Source organism: Schistocerca serialis, chromosome 3, assembly GCF_023864345.2.
Source record: "Schistocerca serialis cubense isolate TAMUIC-IGC-003099 chromosome 3, iqSchSeri2.2, whole genome shotgun sequence".
Lineage (NCBI taxonomy): Eukaryota > Metazoa > Arthropoda > Insecta > Orthoptera > Acrididae > Schistocerca > Schistocerca serialis.
The window spans coordinates 109,718,490-109,738,012 of record NC_064640.1 but is presented as its reverse complement, the minus strand read 5'-3'; the positions used below and the strand labels follow the sequence as shown (position 1 = coordinate 109,738,012).

The window sequence follows — 19,523 nt, the reverse complement described above, 5'->3', positions numbered from 1 at the left end:
GATCTTTTGTGTATTCTGATGAAATATGGTTTTGCCTCGGTGTCAGTGATGGCTGTGTGTTCGTTAGAAGAAGGTTATCTGAGGGCTTGCAATTAAGCTGTCTACATGCTAGACACACTGACCCACTCTTGGAGCTATGGCCTGGGGTGCGGATACGTATGACAGCAGGAGTTCAAAAATCAAATAGTTCTAAGCACTATGGGACTTAACTTCTGAGGTCATCAGTCCCCTAGAACTCTGAACTACTTAAACCGAACTAACCTAAGGACAGCACACACATCCATGCCCGAGGCAGGATTCGAACCTGCGACCGTAGCGGTCGCGCGGCTCCAGACTGTAGCGACAGCAGGAGTACTCTCGTAGTTATCCCACGCACCATGACTGCAAATCGGAATGTCAGTCTGGTGATGGGTCCTGTTGTGCTGCCATTCATGAACAGCATTCCAAGAGGGGGGGTGGGGGGGGGGGGGGGGGAGAGAGTTCCAACAGGATAACGAGCGCCCATGTACTGCCGTTGTAACACAACACGCTCTACAAAGTGTCGAAGTGTTGCCTTGGCCTGTTCGATCACCAGATCTCTCCCCAGTCGAGTACATATGGGACATCATTGGACGACAACTATAGCGTCATTCACAACCAGAATTAACCTTCCCTATATTGACTGATAAAAGTGCAACATACGCGAAACTCTAGCCCACAAACTGACATTCGGCGGCTGTAAGACATAATGCATGCACGTTTGCATGGTTTCATTCAAGATCCTGGAGATTACACCGATTATTAATATACCAGCAAATAATTTACAGGTTTGCTGTCGGGTGACGTCGTCGACCACCGGCGCTATTTCGGCAGGAGCACCTCCCACACACATATCGGCGGTGGTCGATGACGTCACCCGGCAGCAAACCCGTAAATTATTTCAGCAATTCGCCGGGAAAAGTTAAGGTCTCACAATATACCAGAGGTTCACGTTTGCAATGGCTTATGTCTCTCTTACATTAACCTGTGATCTTGTAATGTTAATTACATACATATGTTACCCAGACAAATGTATTTCAGAAATTTCATTACTCTACATGAATTATGTTTTGGTGATGTGATTTTTTTCCTTCAGTGGATTTCCAAAAGTAGAAGGAGATGCGCCAACGTACAGTCGTCCCTCATTTGTCATCAAAATACAAATATGGAATTTCAGTGGTGTGAATAAAACACAGCGAAATGGAAGAGTATGCACGCTTCACAAGGGAAACATGACGATGGACTACAACAGTTATCGCGTATTCATACAGAAGTAAAGCAAAAACAGCAATAATAATAACAGCAGTAGTAATAATAATAAACGTTGAGTACAAGTGTGAGTAGAACTCGCTTCGAGGGTTCTGTACAAACTTAAGTATGTGTATAGATTGTTCTGGCGTAACCACAATCGCCGGAACGAAGCCGAAGAACGAAAGACCAAAGTAGGCGGTGAAACGACGTCTGCCAATGGTGCGCTGATTAGGACCGCGCCACGACAGGAGCGGCACCTGCAAGGAGTGAATACAAGCTACCCTCCTGCTAGCCTCAGCCGGACATGAACGTATTCTCTGAGTATTAGCACGATCTAGCAGAGAGTGCTACGCCAGCAGTTAGTAGTGATCCACAAACTGTGTGACAGACTTGCCCGAACATTGCACATATCACAGGACCCTGATTTATATTGCCTGTGCCCATCGCTTGCGACACTTGTTTAAATCCAAATTTAAGTATTGTCAGTCTGCTTTATTGAAGTAAAACTGCTAATGTTATTTGCTTGTCCGTTCCCGGTAGCTGAGTGGCCAGACATTTCACTACCCTCTTGCTAAGCACCATAGACTCATCTGGTTTCGAGGACAGGCTTTACGAGGTGCATTCAAGTTCTAAGGCCTCCGATTTTTTTTCTAACTAACTACTCACCCGAAATCGATGAAACTGGCGTTACTTCTCGACGTAATCGCACTGCAGACGTACTCATTTTTCACAACGCTGACGCCATGATTCCATGGCAGCGGCGAAGGCTTCTTTAGGAGTCTGTTTTGACCACTGGAAAATTGCTGAGGCAATAGCAGCACGGCTGGTGAATGTGCGGCCACGGAGAGTGTCTTTCATTGTTGGAAAAAGCCAAAAGTCACTAGGAGCCAGATCAGGTGAGTAGGGAGCATGAGGAATCACTTCAAAGTTGTTATCACGAAGAAACTGTTGCGTAACGTTAGCTCGATGTGCGGGTGCGTTGTCTTGGTGAAACAGCACACGTGCAGCCCTTCCCGGACGTTTTTGTTGCAGTGCAGGAAGGAATTTGTTCTTCAAAACATTTTCGTAGGATGCACCTGTTACCGTAGTGCCCTTTGGAACGCAATGGGTAAGGATTACGCCCTCGCTGTCCCAGAACATGGACACCATCATTTTTTCAGCACTGGCGGTTACCCGAAATTTTTTTGGTGGCGGTGAATCTGTGTGCTTCCTTTGAGCTGACTGGCGCTTTGTTTCTGGATTGAAAAATGGCATCCACGTCTCATCCATTGTCACAATGGACGAAAAGAAAGTACCATTCATGCTGTCGTTGCGCGTCGACATTGCTTGGCAACATGCCACACGGGCAGCCATGTGGTCGTCATTCGTAGCACCCACCTGGATGACACTTTTTGCATTTTCACGTAGTCATGCAGGATTGTGTGCACAGAACCCACAGAAATGCCAACTCTGGAGGCGATTTGTTCAACAGTCATTCGGCGATCCCCCAAAACAATTCTCTCCACTTTCTAGATCATGTCGTCAGACCGGCTTGTGCGAGCCCGAGGTTGTTTCGGTTTGTTGTCACACAATGTTCTGCCTTCACGCAAATTCAGAAAACGAATGATTGCACGCTGTTCAAGTAAGGAAAACGTCGCCATTTTAAGTATTTAAAACAGTTCTCATTCTCGCCGCTGGCGGTAAAATTCCATCTGCCAACGGTGCTGCCATCTCTGGGACGTATTGACAATGAACGCGGCCTCATTTTAAAACAATGCACATGTTTCTATCTCTTTCCAGTGCGGAGAAAAAAAATCAGAGGCCTTAGAACTTGAATGGACCTCGTAGAATACCTCTTTCTGAGTGGTCCGCATACAGTCCTTGACTTCTGGTGCAAAGTTGTGACAGCGCATAGCACCCTCACCCGAAAACCATCTTACCGAAAAATTTTTGCCAGTTATCTCCGCAGCGTCTTCCTTAACTCCCCTCAAAGTTGGGGTGTGTCATGCCAACCCGTCACATAATGCAACACCCTTATCCACGTTCTCATGCATCGACAAAATAAAAGAATATGTTATATGTTGTTGTATTTAATGTTATTCTAATATTTTTGTTTAACTAACAATCATTTGTATATGTTTAAATGATACCTTGAAGAACTGTTGCATTGTGTGTGTATATACTGTTAGTTTGTTCAACAAATATTATTGCGCAACAAAGCAGGAGATCTGAGATCGAATCCCGCCATTGGTACAAATTTTTATGCATCGCTTCAGTCCACATGTATACATCATATTGTATATTTAAAAAAAGTTGTCAGCGCGACAGAATGTTAATCCTAAGGGGCCGGGTTCGATTCCAGGCTGGGTCGGAGATTTTTCTCCACCCAGGGACTCGGTGTTGTGTTGTCCTAATCATCATCATTTCATCCCCGTCGACGCGCAGGTCGCCGAAGTGGTGTCAAATCGAAAGACATGCACCAGGTGAGCGGTCTATCCGACGGGAGGCCCTACCCACACGACTTTTACATTTTTTTTTTTTTTGCTTGAACTGCTGTACAGCATTCCGAGAACGCAGCATCCCTTAGGCACCCTATACGAGACGAGTGGGCAAGACCTAACATAGATAGTTCATCTGTCCTAAGAATCGAGAGAATCTACGATGTTTTACAATTACCGATATTGATACTGGCAAGATATCTGTGTGGGTAGTTCTGAGACTTTCGAGATTCAGTTGATAGTTTATGGGATATTGAAACCTCATCCCAAACAATGGAAGTGCAATTGTGCATGAGTTGGGAGTATTACTTTGCTCTGAAACATTACAGATGTTGTACGTGTGGTCAGCGTAGATTGTCAGGGATGTTTTGTAAGGAGAGTGAGCCGACGTGGCGCAGAAGTCGATCGGCCTTAACGCCTTTCTTCGCTAGAGGGAGAAGGCATCGATTTCACAGCGACAGGGGGTTTCACTTCATGGTAGCTCAGCCGAGCAGCACGAAATATTTGTAAATTAATAGCACAATGGTCTCTCGTGAATCATTCTTCCTATTGGTTAAAACCACATCAAAATCCCTACAGTAGTTTCTGGGATTTTTCACAGATTACGAATCGCAAAAAAAAAAAAATATTTTTATGTGATATAATTACAGACTAATGATTTTCGGATTTTTTTTCACTTGAACTGTGAAACCATGCTTCTCGCCAAATATCATGGTTCTAGGTCAACTGGAAGTATCGCCGGCCGAAGTGACCGTGCGGTTAAAGGCGCTGCAGTCTGGAACCGCAAGACCGCTACGGTCGCAGGTTCGAACCCTGCCTCGGGCATGGATGTTTGTGATGTCCTTAGGTTAGTTAGGTTTGACTAGTTCTAAGTTCTAGGGGACTAATGACCTCAGCAGTTGAGTCCCATAGTGCTCAGAGCCATTTGAACCATTTTTTTGAACAGGAAGTATCGTACAGGTTTTGATGAGAGCACCTGCAAGTATCAAAAAGTGGCCGTATCTTTTTACTGCATTGACTTAGAAGCTTAAATTTTTTACACCGCCAAGGGATCGCTGACCATAGTACGTGACATAAACTTGGTATCTTTAACCTTCTTGAGAAAATGTGGTTTTCACAGTCAGACAGACAGACAGACAAACAGACAGAAAGAGAGACAGACGGACAACAAAGTTTTTATCGTCTGAGGTATGGAACCCTAAAACGGCAATTATCACATTATTCACATCTTTGACAGGAACTGTTACAGTCCGCTGTATTTACCGATGAAACAGCGATTAGACAACCATGCCGACTATGTGGAAAAGTAATATGTATAAGCGCCTTACTTTGTGTATTTCTTTGACTTCCAAACAAACTTTTTCTCGCAGAGGACGTGTTACTTTACTTTTCGAACCACGGCGGGAAGCTAGCGCAAAAGTAAAGAATAACGGAAAAACCCTCAACATGGAAAAAAGAACATAGAAAACGCATAATAGTAAACGATACAGAAAGAGGGCGAATAGGAAAACAGGGAAGGCATGAGCATGACTAAAAAACCAGTGTAAAGGTATTGATGAAAAGATGGTGAAATATAACGCAGAACGAGCAAATGGGGAAATCCACTGACATTAACGGTTCTGACAAAAAGCACAGTGTTCAGGCCCGGCGCCAGGGAACGAGCATCTCAGAAACGCCTTAGCTACGCAGTTACTCGTCTGCTACTTACAAAAATGGTTCAAATTGCTCTGAGCACTATGGGACTTAACATCTGAGGTCATCAGTCCCCTAGAACTTAGAACTACTTAAACCTATCCAACCTAAGGACATCACACACATACATGCCCGAGGCAGGATTCGAACCTGCGACCGTAGCAGTCGCACAGTTCCAGACTAAAGCGCCTAGAACCGCTCGGCCACTGCGGCCGGCATCTGCTACTTACTGAGCGTCTATGGAAAGTCATTAAATTTATTCGCAGTTGCGAATATGAACAACCACCAGCTGTAGAATAGAATGACGACAGTGAAAATTTGTGCCGGACCGCTAGCCGAACCCGGAGTTCCCGCTTATCACGGGCAACCCCAAACTTTGATATGTCGTCAACCATGTGTGTACAAGCTGCACTCCTAGTCACATGTGTATTCCGGTACACGGCAGACATTTTTAATTGAAAGTTGCTTGCCCAGTGCAGCGGATAAATACCACATTGCAGTGCCTGTGTTATTCAGAATTACGATGGAATTTTCCTTCGGACACGCATGTTTGAGAATGCATTTAATGTATTTCATAAAGATTGTAGTTGCGGGGTCCTGCCCACTCGTCTCGTATAGGGTGACTAAGGGATGCTGCGTTCTCGGAATGCTACACAACAGTTCAAGCAAATAACATTAATAGTTTTGTTTCAATAAAGCAGATTGACGATATTTAACTATGAAATAACAATGGTGTCGCAAGCGATAGGCGACAAACATCATAAATCCGAGTCCTTTGCTATGTACACTACAGGCCATTAAAATTGATACACAAAGAAGAAATGCAGATGATAAACGGGTATTCATTGGACAAAGATATTATACCAGAACTGACATGTGATTTCATTTTCACGCAATGTGGGTGCAAAGATACTGAGAAATCAGTACCCAGAACAACCACCTCTCGCCGTAATAACGGCCTTGATACGCCTGGCCATTGAGTCAAATAGAGCTTGGATGGCGTGTACAGGTACAGCTGCCCATGCAGCTTCAATACGATACCACAGTTCATGAAGAGTAGTGACTGGCGTATTGTAACGAGTCAGTTGCTCGGCCACCATTGACCAGACGTTTTCAGTTGGTGAGAGATCTGGAGAATGTGCTGGCCAGTGCAGCAGTCGAACATTTTCTGTATCCAGAAAGGCCCGTACAGGACCTGCAACATGCGGTCGTGCATTATCCTGCTAAAATGTAGGGTTTCGGAGGGATCGAATGAAGGGCTGAGCCACGGGTCGTAACACATCTGAAGTGTAACGTCCACTGTTCAAAGCGCCGTCAATGCGAACAAGAGGTGACCGAGACGTGTAACCAATGGCACCCCATACCATCACGCCGGGTGATACGTTAGTATGGTGATGACGAATACACGCTTCCAATGTGCGGATTGGACCATCATGATGCTGTAAACAGAACCTGGATTCATCCGAAAAATCATTCATGCACCGCCGGCCGGTGTGGCCGTGCGGTTCTAGGCGCATCAGTCTGGAACCGCGTGACCGCTACGGTCGCAAGTTCGAATCCTGCCTCGGGCATGGATGTGTTTGATGTCCTTAGGTTAGTTAGGTTTAAGTAGTTCTAAGTTCTAGGGAACTGATGACCACAGATGTTAAGTCCCATAGCGCTCAGAGCCATTTTCAGTCGTGCACCCAGGTTCGTCATTGAGTACACCACCGCAGGCGCTCCTGTCTGTGATGCAGCGTCAATGGCAACTGCAGCCATGGTCTCCGAGCTGGTAGTCCATGCTGCTGCAAACGTCATCGAACTGTTTGTGCAGATGGTTGTTGTCTTGCAAACGTCCCCATCTGTTGACTCAGGGATCGAGAGGTGGCTGCACGTTCCGTTACAGCCATGCGGATGATGCCTGTCATCTCGACTGCTAGTGATACGAGACCGTTGGGATCCAGCACTGCGTTCCGTATTACCCTCCTGAACCCACCGATTCCATATTCTGCTAACAGTCATTGGATCTCGACGAACGCGAGCAGCAATGTCCCGATACGATAAACTGCAATCGTGATAGCTTACAATCCAACCTTTATCAAAGTCGGAAACGTGATGGTACGCATTTCTCCTCTTTACACGAGGCATCATAACAACGTTTCACCAGGAAACGCATGTCATCTGCTGTTTGTGTATGAGAAATCAGTTGGAAACGTTCCTCATGTCAGCAAGTTGTAGGTGTCGCCACCGTCGTCAACCTTGTGTGAATGCTCTGAAAAGCTAATCATTTGCATATCACAGCATCGTCTTCCATTTGGTTGAATTTCGCGTCTGTAGCACGTCATCTTCGTGGTGTAGCAATTTTAATGTCCAGTAGTGTACAACGTTTATGAAAGTTTGTCATGCAGTTCGTGGATCACTGCTAACTGCAATCGTAGCACTCTCAGCTAGGTCGTGCTAATACTCTGCGAGTACTGTCCACTAACGTCTGGCCGAGGCTGGCAGGAGCGGCGCTTATATTCACTTCGGCTAGATGCTGCTCCTATCGTGGTGACGTCCTGGTCAGCGCGCTATTGGCCGAAGTCGTTTCACCGGCTTCTCTTATCTTGTGTTCCTCATCTTCATTTTGGCGCTTGTGGTTACGCCAGAACAGTAGTCACCACAGTTCCTGTTCCTTCGGACATGCAATATTCGGACACTGCAATATTGACTATCGAAAGTGGTTGAAGGATGGTGGTCCCAAAAGTAAGCGGCAACGTGCTAGACGCTCACGCCTAATCACAGAGCTAATCCAACCAAATGGTGAACAAAAACGGCTCGATGTGGAAAGTTTTGGGGTAATATGCTTCTAGTTTCTTTTTTTTTTTGTTTTGGGTGGTGCACACGAATCTGAAGTTTTCCAGCAAACATTTTTCTCACAAATATGCGAAATCATGAAACAGTCATTTAAATAATATTTTAGTGGTTTTCTGCTTATAACTTGTAAAGGAAGCTGTTTAAGCAAGAAGTGATCTGGTAGTAAAGTAAAGAGCACAACATTACCTACAATTTATGATTGTAACATTTTTTGTACGCCATATGGTTCCCACGCAAAAGAGCGAAATATCTGGAAATTAGAACCTTGGAAAATAGAAAAAAAAATGCAATTTTAACTCCAAGATAATTATTTTTTTTTTTTTTGCAGTTCGCAGCCTTTCAACATGTTTACCTGGCAGACTATGGAAGAAGCACTTCTTTGTCTCCTTTGTGACTTGAAATTCAATTGCGCTCCCTTTCTGTCTCTCCCCCTACTTGTGGCGCGCCCTGCTGCCCCCTTCTTCGCTGCCACTCATCGGTTACCTGGCAAACCGAAGAAGCCCTTCTTTTGGTCCTTTGTGATCTCGAGCTCCACCTTTACTAAATCACAGGGGGAGGGGGTCTTTATGCCTATCCTTCTTTCCTCAGTTCGTTTACGTTCACTGTCGCAGTCGTGTCATTTTTCTCTCTCTGCAACGGCGTGTATTTAATTTCGTTTCTGTGTGTTTTCATTGGAACACAACGCAACAACTCGGTCGTGATGTCCAGTGATAAGTGTTTTGCTTACAAAGTTGGTTTGAGTAAGGGTGTGGCGAAGGTGGTCAAGGAAAAAGGAATAGAAACATTACGTAGCGCTAGTAAAAAAATAAATGATAAGAAAGTACCTGTTTCGGCAGGTGAAACACCTGTTAGCGTACATGGTTCATGTCATAATACTTACATAAATGAAAGAATGACAGCTACTCTCCTGAAGAAAGCTGCTGAACCAAGTATCTTCAGGAAAAGTAATATAACCACTGAGCATTTTTATTTCAAAACACATTGTTTTGTGTGTGTGGAACAGGTAGTTCTGGAGATTACGCAAGGTCCCAACGACGACTACCTCCTCATACAAGTAATTTGGTACATCAGATGACGAAAACAGAGATGAAAGATATAGTTTCGAAACAGGCTCAACTACTTGGAGATGATTTCGGTGCAGCAGTTATCAACAGTATCCAGCCGATAACAGGCATAGTGGTGCTAAATGTTGAAAAAGAAAAACGCTACGTTAGCGGGCCCAATGAAAAAAATGTTTCGCGCTCACGCTGACGAGATTGAGAGGGCTATGAATGACATTTTCGCTTTTATGGAAAGCACTGACGAGGGAAGTCAGTTTTTATTCGACCAGCTAATGCCTCTGATAGAGGACAACTACATTCCTCAAAGAAAAACTGTAATACAACATTTGTTGGAGAGGTGTGGGGAAGATGTTATCATATCAAAGTTGAGACACATTACAACCTTATGTTTCAAAAATTCTGGCAATAAGATTTTGACAGATGCGTGGTACGTTGAAGAACATCTTCGATTAGTTGAGACAGTACCTGGTGTAATTTTTGAAGAGTTACGATCAGTACCGTATACCAAGGCTGACTATCCTCCTTCAGATTCTATCTTAGACGAAAGCGAAGCCTTGTTCCAGAGGTTCTCAAAGTATTCTTAGAAAGACTGATGCTCAAGAAGAAGCAAGGGAACACTGACAAGTGGAAAAAAAGTGTTTTAGCCATTTCACATAATGTCGTTAGCCCTGAATGCCAACTTCTCTCCTTTCCCCCTTACAAATTAGGCCATCATTTTTTTTCTTATAGAAGGTGTAGGTCACTGCCCGATTTTGTGTCATCCATAGGATTTTGCACCTCTTATTCCGAAGCTATTCGTCTTAAAGTGTCAGCAGTCATGAGACCGTGACTACAAATAGACCCGACAGCTTTCCTTCAATTTGTTCATGACAACGTAGATTTTAACGCTCATAAACTGGATGCATATAATACCTTCCATGCAATGAGGGAAATACAGTTGATAATAACTAAAGATGCTATTACCAACGGCCTGGCCGCAGTAGTAACACCAGTTCCCGTCAGATCAACGAAGTAAAGGGCTGTCGACCTGGGTTAGCACTTGGATGGGTGACCATCCGGTCTGTCGAGCGCTGTTGGCAAGCTGGGTGCACTCAGCCCTTGTGAGGCAAACTGAGGAGCTACTTGACTGAGAAGTAGCGGCTCCGGCCTCGTAAACTAACATACGGCCGGGAGAGCGGTGTGCTGACCACATGCCAAATGGTTCAAATGGCTCTAAGCACTATGCGACTTAACTTCTGAGGTCATCAGTCACCTAGAACTTAGAACTAATTAAACCTAACTAACCTAAGGACATCACACACATCCATGCCCGAGGCAGGATTCGAACCTGTGACCGTAGCGGTCGCTCGGCTCCAGACTATAGCGCCTAGAACTGCACGGCTACTCCGGCCGGCCTGACCACATGCCCCTACATATCCGCGTCCCGTGACGCCTGTGGGCTGAGAATGACACGGCGGCCGGTCGTTAGCGTTGGGCCTTCCAAGGCCTGTTCGGACGAAAAAAGAGATGCTATTGCTCCAGATCAAAGAGCTGTCCTAGTAAAGAAAACAATACCAGCTCAACTAGTTGGTGAGATGCGAACTGTTTCCTTAAAACATTTTGAGAAAGCAAGTTCTCTTGGCTTAATCACGATCAACACTGAGGATCTCAAACAACCGCTTGTTTACCTGATACCATCACACCCTCTTTGGTGGACCTGATTTGGCTTTATGGCAAGGGGAAATAAGTGCTCGAGACACCAACATCGAGTGGTTTCATGGAGCAAATCGTAAGTTCAAAAAAATTGTTCAAATGGCTCTGAGCACTATGGGACTCAACTGCTGTGGTCATCAGTCCCCTAGAACTTAGAACTACTGAAACCTAACTAACCTAAGGACATCACACACATCCATGCCCGAGGCAGGATTCGAACCTGCGACCGTAGCAGTCGCACGGTTCCGGACTGCGCGCCTAGAACCGCGAGACCACCGCGGCCGGCCAAATCGTATGTGGTCTTCCCTTTGAGACGAACTATGTTGCTTTTCTGCCATTTATTAATACTCCACCATCTAGTCAAACTACAGTACATACATCGTTACTCACTTCCATAGAACAGAGCAAATAGATGAATCAACAAGCAACTGATAACAGCTTCGACCAGCCTCTCTACGTAAAGGCACGGGTTATAGTAGCTTCCCAACAGGGAGAGTCCGATTTTAATTATGTCATCATTAGTGTACACTTGTTAAGCTATTCATTGAAGACGAAAGAGCAGGCAGGTGGAACCTCCATCTCCAAGTTATCTCCCAAATGCTCCCGTACTTCTATGATATCGGACATTTTTTTGTATGCAAGATGTTGCCACTTCTACCTGTAAGTCACCCACAGCTTGAAAGATAAAATGAGCGCTCAGGAATACGAAATGTTCATGAATGGCGGGTTCACAGTACGAAGGACAAACAGATTCTGGTGTGGAACGTGGACCGACATGACCATTGACCAGTCCCTAATTAGGATAATGAAAAATGCTGGAGGGCTGACTCATGGTAGTGGGGTTAATGCAGGTGGACTAAAGGAATGACTTCCCTCCAAAATATTTGTGAGGAAATGCATAAGATGTGTGGAGTAGCATTCACTAGTTCAGAGCAACGCGTGGTTGTGTGAGAATCGAGGATTGAAAGGGCTACAAGTGATTCGAAAAAAAAAAAAAAAAAAAATGGTGGACTGATTTACGCAACATTATTCTCTTCCTGATCTCACAGGCATCTTATCACTTACTATTGGTGTTTTAGGACACAATACCATCAACTGTCGCGTGTCCAGGGAGGTTGGGCTTCTTGCAATTGATAGAATTGTAGGTAATGATCCTAAAACTGTTAAATTCTGCTGGAAAGAAAGAGTTTTCCCACTTGTTACGATGCACAATGCAGTCAAAATAGTTGATGAAACCACCATCATCAGTTCTAAGACTATTGTTTAAAGAATTACAATTCCTAAACAATCTGATGAACTTGAAAAATTCTTAAAATGCGCACTATGCCGTCATCCGTTGTCTCTTTTTAACGCCTATTGTATGCAGAAAGAAACAAAATCTGCTTTCTACAATGCATTCACACTAACTGAACAGGCAAATTTCCAAGTGTGTGTGTGTGTGTGTGTGTATGTGTGTGTGTGTGTGTGTCTCATAGATGGAGCATACTTACTGCATAGAGTCGTGTGGATCAGGGGTCTATCATTTTCATCAATTTGTGAAAGTTATGCTTCATTTATTGAGTCCAAATAAAAGGACAGTCCTGTAGTCGTCTTCGATGGTTACCCTCAAGAAGGTACTAAATATGCTGAGCGAGCAGACAAGAGGATCACACAAACAGAAGTCATGTAATGTCATGTTCGACGAAACAATGATCCCGACAATGCACAAAGCAGGCAAAAGAGGATGTGGATACACTTATTGCAGCCACAGAAATGTATCTCTGTAATTATTGTGGATGAAGATGTAGATTTGCTTGTGATTCTGATCGGTCATTGTGGAAGCGAACCTTCAAATGCGTACTTTCTGAAGCCGGTCAAAGGGACAATTTCACAACACACTTTTGCGTAGATACCATACGACGTCCAATATATATATATATATATATATATATATATATATATATATATATATATATATATACCGACATAAATTGTTGGTAATCTTCTCCTTTTTTACTACCGGACCACTTATTGCGTAAAAAGCTTGTTTCGATAGTTATAGGCTGAAAACCGCTAAAACGTTGAAACTTCCTGGCAGATTAAAACTGTGTGCCAGACCGAGACTCGAACTCGTGACCTTTGCCTTTCGCGGGCAAGTGCTCTACCATCTGAGCTACCGAAGCACGACTCACGCCCGGTCTCACAGCTTTACTTCTGCCAGTATCTCGTCTCCTACCTTCCAAACTTTACAGAAGCTCTCCTGCGGACCTTGCAGAACTAGCACTCTTGAAAGAAAGGATATTGCGGAGACATGGCTTAGCCACAGCCTGGGGGATGTTTCCAGAATGAGATTTTCACTCTGCAGCGGAGTGTGCGCTGATATGAAACTTCCTGGCAGATTAAAACTGTGTACCCGACCGAGACTCAAACTCGGGACCTTTGCCTTTCGCGGGCAAGTGCTCTACCATCTGAGCTACCGAAGCACGACTCACGCCCGGTACTCACAGCTTTACTTCTGCCAGTATCTCGTCTCCTACCTTCCAAATTTTACAGAAGCTCTCCTGCGAACCTTGCAGAAGTGAAGCTGTGAGACCGGGCGTGAGTCGTGCTTCGGTAGCTTAGATGGTAGAGCACTTTCCCGCGAAAGGCAAAGGTCCCGAGTTCGAGTCTCGGTCGGGCACACAGTTTTAATCTGCCATGAAGTTTCATATCAGCGCACACTCCGCTGCAGAGTGAAAATCTCATTCTCGCTAAAACGTTATTTTTTTGTGTTTTTGTTGATTTATGAACATCAAAAAATATAAAATACACCACTAAAAGAATTACGTCATAACTTTCCACTTCAAACTACCATTTGACTGGTCTAATGTTGGAGGTCAGAGGCTTGTCCTCTCTGACAGCGATCTGTGGCAGATCTGACGACGCTGGTGCAGATAAAAATGTTTCGGAGTACACGTTTGAGCGCACATTGTTAAACATGGGGCCTCACAGCTGACGACCTGTACGTATACCCGTGTTGACCCAACGACATCGTCAATTACGATGTAGAGGGAATGGGATAATCGAAATTGAACCGAGAACCAATGAATACGTGTCACCAGGTAGGATGAATGACGTTTCTTGTTGCACTAGAACGTTAAGGAGACTGAAAGATCATAAAGGAACTGATAATATATCTGCTGCGTTACATAAATCACTTTTCCAAAAATGTAAACGCACGTTATTTCAGATGATGCACAAAGCGGTCATGAAGGGAGCAATACCCTGAGGTTTGAAGCAAATATGCATAATATGCATGACTGGAGACCAACACTTGAAATAAGTCGTACAGCATAGGACACTCAGAATCGTATCATATAATTCAAAAACATTAACGAAGGTTATCTATCTTCTGATTCAAAAGAAAAAAGAGGAACTATTTCGAAGGGGACAAAACGTTAAGATTTATGAAGAATAATTCCGTAGCCCTACAAAGATACTAAGACCTGATTACTTCATAGGTGAGAAAGGTCAACAGGCAAGGATGTCGAAAAGGAGTTAGCTAGGGATGTTGCTTATCCACTCTGTTATCTGGTTTCTGCATACAAATGGAGTGAACGAATTCTCAGTACTCAGTACCAGTGGTACAACAGTTCATGGGAATGATTTGTAACGTTCCGTTTTGCAGAAGCCATTAGGACGAAACGGACTAGCTATGGAAGGCACGATCTAACAGAAAAGCGCGTAGATAAATAGGAGCAAAACAAAAATTTGAGTTGCTTAAGAAGTGGACAGCGAAGTTCAACGGTGTATCTTGACTGCGGAAAACTGTCAGTTCGAAAGAAAAAAAGAAGAAGAATTACAACGGATGGGCAACAAAACATTGCTAAAGCAAAATAATTATTTCTTAAAAAATCCGCGCACCCCCCCCCCCCCCCCCCACACACACACAACGCTATTGACATCAAAACATGGATATCATGTATACTAGGAACCGACTCTAAAAGACGTAAATTATTACAGTCAACCATGGTTTATAGTTCTCAAGGTGTTGCCATGTGGAGATTATGCTTGTATGGGTCAGAGACTTGGACGTTGAGGAAGGTGGAAAAGAAAATACTCCTGAAATGTGGCGCATAAATAAAAATTTAAAGATATAGCGGGCAGACAATTTCTCAATCGAAGAAGTATTGCGAAGAGCAGTAGAGACAAGGAGCTTACTCAAAACAATTACCGTCATGGCAAACAGCACGGTTAAGCACGTACTTCGCGATTTCTGTTATTTCATCCAATCCTGATAGAGAGTTTGATGGAGGGAAGGAAACAAAGAGTACGCCCACGATAGGTATTTATGCAGGAGATTGAAACTACTAGAAAATACGGGAACAGAAAGAGACTAGATGATAGAAGGGCGGAAATACGAGAGTGCCTATAACCCTTTGGTTGGAAAGGAGGAAAAGAAGAAGAAGCAGAAAAAATGTATTTGTAGATTTACGAAAAATATTCGAAAATATAATCTATCTACATCTACATGTACGTGATTACTCTGCTATTCACAGTAAAGTGCCTGGCAGAGGGTTCAATGAACCACTCTCGAACTGTGTGCGGGAAAAACGAGCACTCAAATTTTTCTGTGCGAGCCCTGATTTCTCTTATTTTATCGTGATGATCATTTCTCCCAATGTAGGTGCCAACACAATGTTTTCGCAATCGGAGGAAAAAACCTGGTGATTGAAAATTCATGAGAATATCCCGCTGCAACGAAAAACGCCTTTGTTTTAATGATTGACACTCCAATTCACGTATCATGTCTGTGGCACAATCTCCCCTATTTCGCGATAATACAAAACAAGCCACCCTTCTTTGAACTTTTTCGATGTCACTTAAAATATCCACTGATGCGGATCCCACACCGCACAGCAATATTCCAGAATAGGGCGGACAAGTGTGGTGTAAGTAGTTTCTTTAGTAGACCTGTTGCACCTTCTAAGTGTTCTGCCAATGAATCGCAGTCTTTGGTTTTTTCTACCCACAACATTATCTTTGTGATCGTTCCAATTTGGGTTATTTGTAATGGTAATTCCTAAGTACTTAGTTGGATTTACAGCCTTCCGATTTGTGTGACTTATCGCGTAATCGAAATTTAGCGTATTTCATTTTGTACTCGTGTGGATAACTTCACACTTTTCTTTATTCATGGTCAATTGCCACTTTTCGCACCATACAGATATCTTATCTAAATCATTTTTCAATTCATTTTGGTCATCTGATAACTTTACAAGACGGTAAATGACAGTATCATCTGCAAACAATCTAATAGCGCAACTCAGATTGTCTCCTATGTCGTTAATATAGATCAGGAACAATAGAGGGGAACGCCGAATATTGCTTCTGTTTTACTCGATGACTTTCCGTCTATTACTACGAAATGTGATCTTTCTGACAGGAAATCACGAATCCAGTCGCACAGCTGAGGCTATTTTCCATAGGCACGCAGTTTTGTTAGAAGACGCTTGTGAGGAACGGTGTCGAAAGCCTTCTGGAAACCTAAAAATATGGAATCTATTTCACATGCTCTGTCGATAGCACCCATTTCTTCATGAGTATAAAGAGCTAGTTATGTTTCACAACAACGATGTTTTCTGAACCCGTGCTGACTATGTGTCATAAATCGTTTTCGTCGAGGTAATTCATAATGTTCGAACACAGTATATGTCCCAGAACCCTACTGCAAATTGACGTTAGTGATATGGGCCTGTAATTCAGCGGATTACTCCTATTTCCCTTTTTAGGTATTGGTGTGACTTGAGCAATTTTCCAGTCTTTAATGTTTTGGTTCTGAACACTGAAGACTGCCTATGGAGCATTCATTGAGTTAAAGTGAACAATATGTATGTGGAAACTTCGAATACTTTCGCAAACAGTAATTTTTATCACTGTGGCTTAATTCGTGTCATATTTTTGTCTAAAGTTAGAGTAAGCAGCTGTTAGTATAGCTTACTGCGTAATCCTGCAGACAGGGAAATAGGATATACCTCGATCATGCATGCGCTACAGATTAATCACCGTTGCCCTGTTACCCTGGCTATTCCGCGTACAGTTTCTTAAGGGAATTCTAGGGGAAAACAAAAAAAAGTACTCCTGAATACCTTCCTTTTAAAATCTGACGTATATGCGATACCCAATAAATAATTCGACACTTAAAATGTCCACTGATGAGACCTTGGTATTTGCTCCAATGTAGACGAAACGTCTCAAACTTTAATCAATAAAAGGTTCTAGGAAAAACGACTATTCCCAAAAAAAAACTCCTTTTCTTGGCATTCAGTAATTTTGCTTCTACATAAACATATGCACGCATACGAAGGCACACATACACACGCACACACACACACACACACACACACACACACACACACACACACAAACACACACGCACGCACACACATACACACACACAATTCATGCCCTTCTCATGTAATGACTATGATCTGAACTATAATTCAACACCGCTAGAACATAAGTGTTCCTTAAGAGTAACCGGAAGCTTATGGCTACTAGTAACACGTGAGATATGTTTAGTAATTTTATATATCGATAGTGAGATATTCTTAATTAAGAAATGGGATAATATCACATTATTTTCAGGAGATCGCTGCTGTAGACTCATCAACGCTTCTAAAAATTTCGACAGTAGTGGAACACAATCTTCTAAAGGTGTTCACTTCATTTATCAAGTCATATCGTTAATATAGATCAGGAACAACAGAGGGCCTATAACTCTTCCTTGGGGAACGCCGGATATTATTTCCGTTTTACTCGATGACTTTCCGTCTATTACTACGAACTGTGATCTTTCTGACAGGAAATCACGAATCCAGTCGCACAACTGAGGCTATTTCCATAGGCACGCAGTTTTGTTAGAAGACGCTTGTCAGGAACGGTTTACGGTTTACGAAGAACATGTTTAGTGCTACTGTAACCAACATGCTTACCTGCCCGTCAGCTCGCCTGCGTCCTACTGGTAGCAGGCGAGCGCCACAGCGCCGCAGGGACGCAGATGTAGTCTTATTGCAGCTGTGCATTCGCGGCTATTGGCCCAGCCTTAGAAGTTACCCCGTCATTGGTCCCTGATGAACAATAGCGGAGGAGCCAGGTTCATCCACCTGCCGCTGCGTTAGCGAGCGGAACAAGAAACTGTGACCTTTGCACAGGGAGGCGTCACACGCTGCGCAACTATTTGCTGTTAGTTCCCTTCACGAAAACTGAGTTGGCTCTTCCTGAGATCGCGACCAACAAAATAAGGATTGCGCTCTAAATAGCACGCCTGACGTATTAGACAGACATCCCCACAACTTGCAGGAAATAAGTGCCATTACGCAATGCTGATATCACAGGTCTACAAATTTATACTTACTATTGTTTGTTATCTACATTGATACTAGCAAGATATCGGTCTCATTAGTCTGCGAATGTATACTTCACATAAAACTTGAAACGCCAGACCTACGTGCAGTAATCGCTCCTGAATAACTGATGATGAATGCATTCTCAAATGCGTCGTATGAGCGATAAAGTCATTCCTTTCCTGATGTATGACGTTGATCATCGCGACCCAGCCAGTCTGTGTGCAGAACTACTGACTGTTCTAATTTCAATTTTGACGTCGGTTAACAAATGACAAAATAAATAAGTTTCCCGTGTGAAATCATTACAAATTAACAATTTTCGGGTTTTTTCCCCTTTACGTGTACTGCGAACTCTTGTTTCTTGTGAAATTTCGTGATTCTAGGTCAACGGGAAGTGCGCAATAAAGTCTGTTGAGTGAGTTTTCAGGTATCAAAACATGTGACACAAACGGCAGTATCTTTTGACTGAATTAACTTAGAAGCTTAAAATTTCTACACGGCCAAGCGTCTTAGTGTGTAACATAAATTTGAATCTGATACGCCAACCGATTCAAGAGAAAAGGCGGTCTTAAGAGATGGACATACAAACAGACAGACTGATGAAAAATGACAAAATATTTTTTCGTTTTATGTAATTATAATCAACAATTTATGGATTTTTTCTTTATTTGTGCTGTGAAACGCTACTTCTAGTCAAATGTTATGAATCTTGTTCACCGGGAAGTGCCCTATAGGTTGCGATGACTGAGTTTCAGAGTATCAAAGTATGTGACATAAATGGACGTATATTTTGACTGAACTGACTTAAAAGTTTAAAATTTTTACACTGCCAAGGGACCATTGACCTTAATATGTGACATAGATATGAAATTTGTAAGCCTACCCATTCCTGAGAAAATGGATTCTAAACAGTCTGACAGACAGACGGACAACAAAGCCATCATATAAGCCGGCCGCTGTGGCCGAGCGGTTCTAGGCGCTTCAGTCTGGGACCGCGTGACTGCTACGGTCGCAGGTTCGAATCCTTCCTCGGGTATGGATGTGTGTGCTGTCCTTAGGTTAGTTAGGTTTAAGTAGTTCTAAGTTCTAGGGGACTGATGACCTCAGATGTTAAGTCTCATAGTGCTCAG

General features: G+C 43.4%; 1 protein-coding gene across 1 annotated transcript in view; it reads right to left on the bottom strand.

The window, feature by feature from the left end:
* The window catches only part of LOC126471540 (uncharacterized), a 572,770-nt gene extending 554,774 nt beyond the window's left edge, over positions 1-17,996 (bottom strand). The window contains exon 1 of the mRNA XM_050099767.1: positions 17,980-17,996. The gene's annotated coding sequence lies outside the window, so the exon portion shown is untranslated. The remainder of the gene's footprint in view (positions 1-17,979) is intronic.
* Between the last annotated feature and the right edge of the window lie 1,527 nt (positions 17,997-19,523).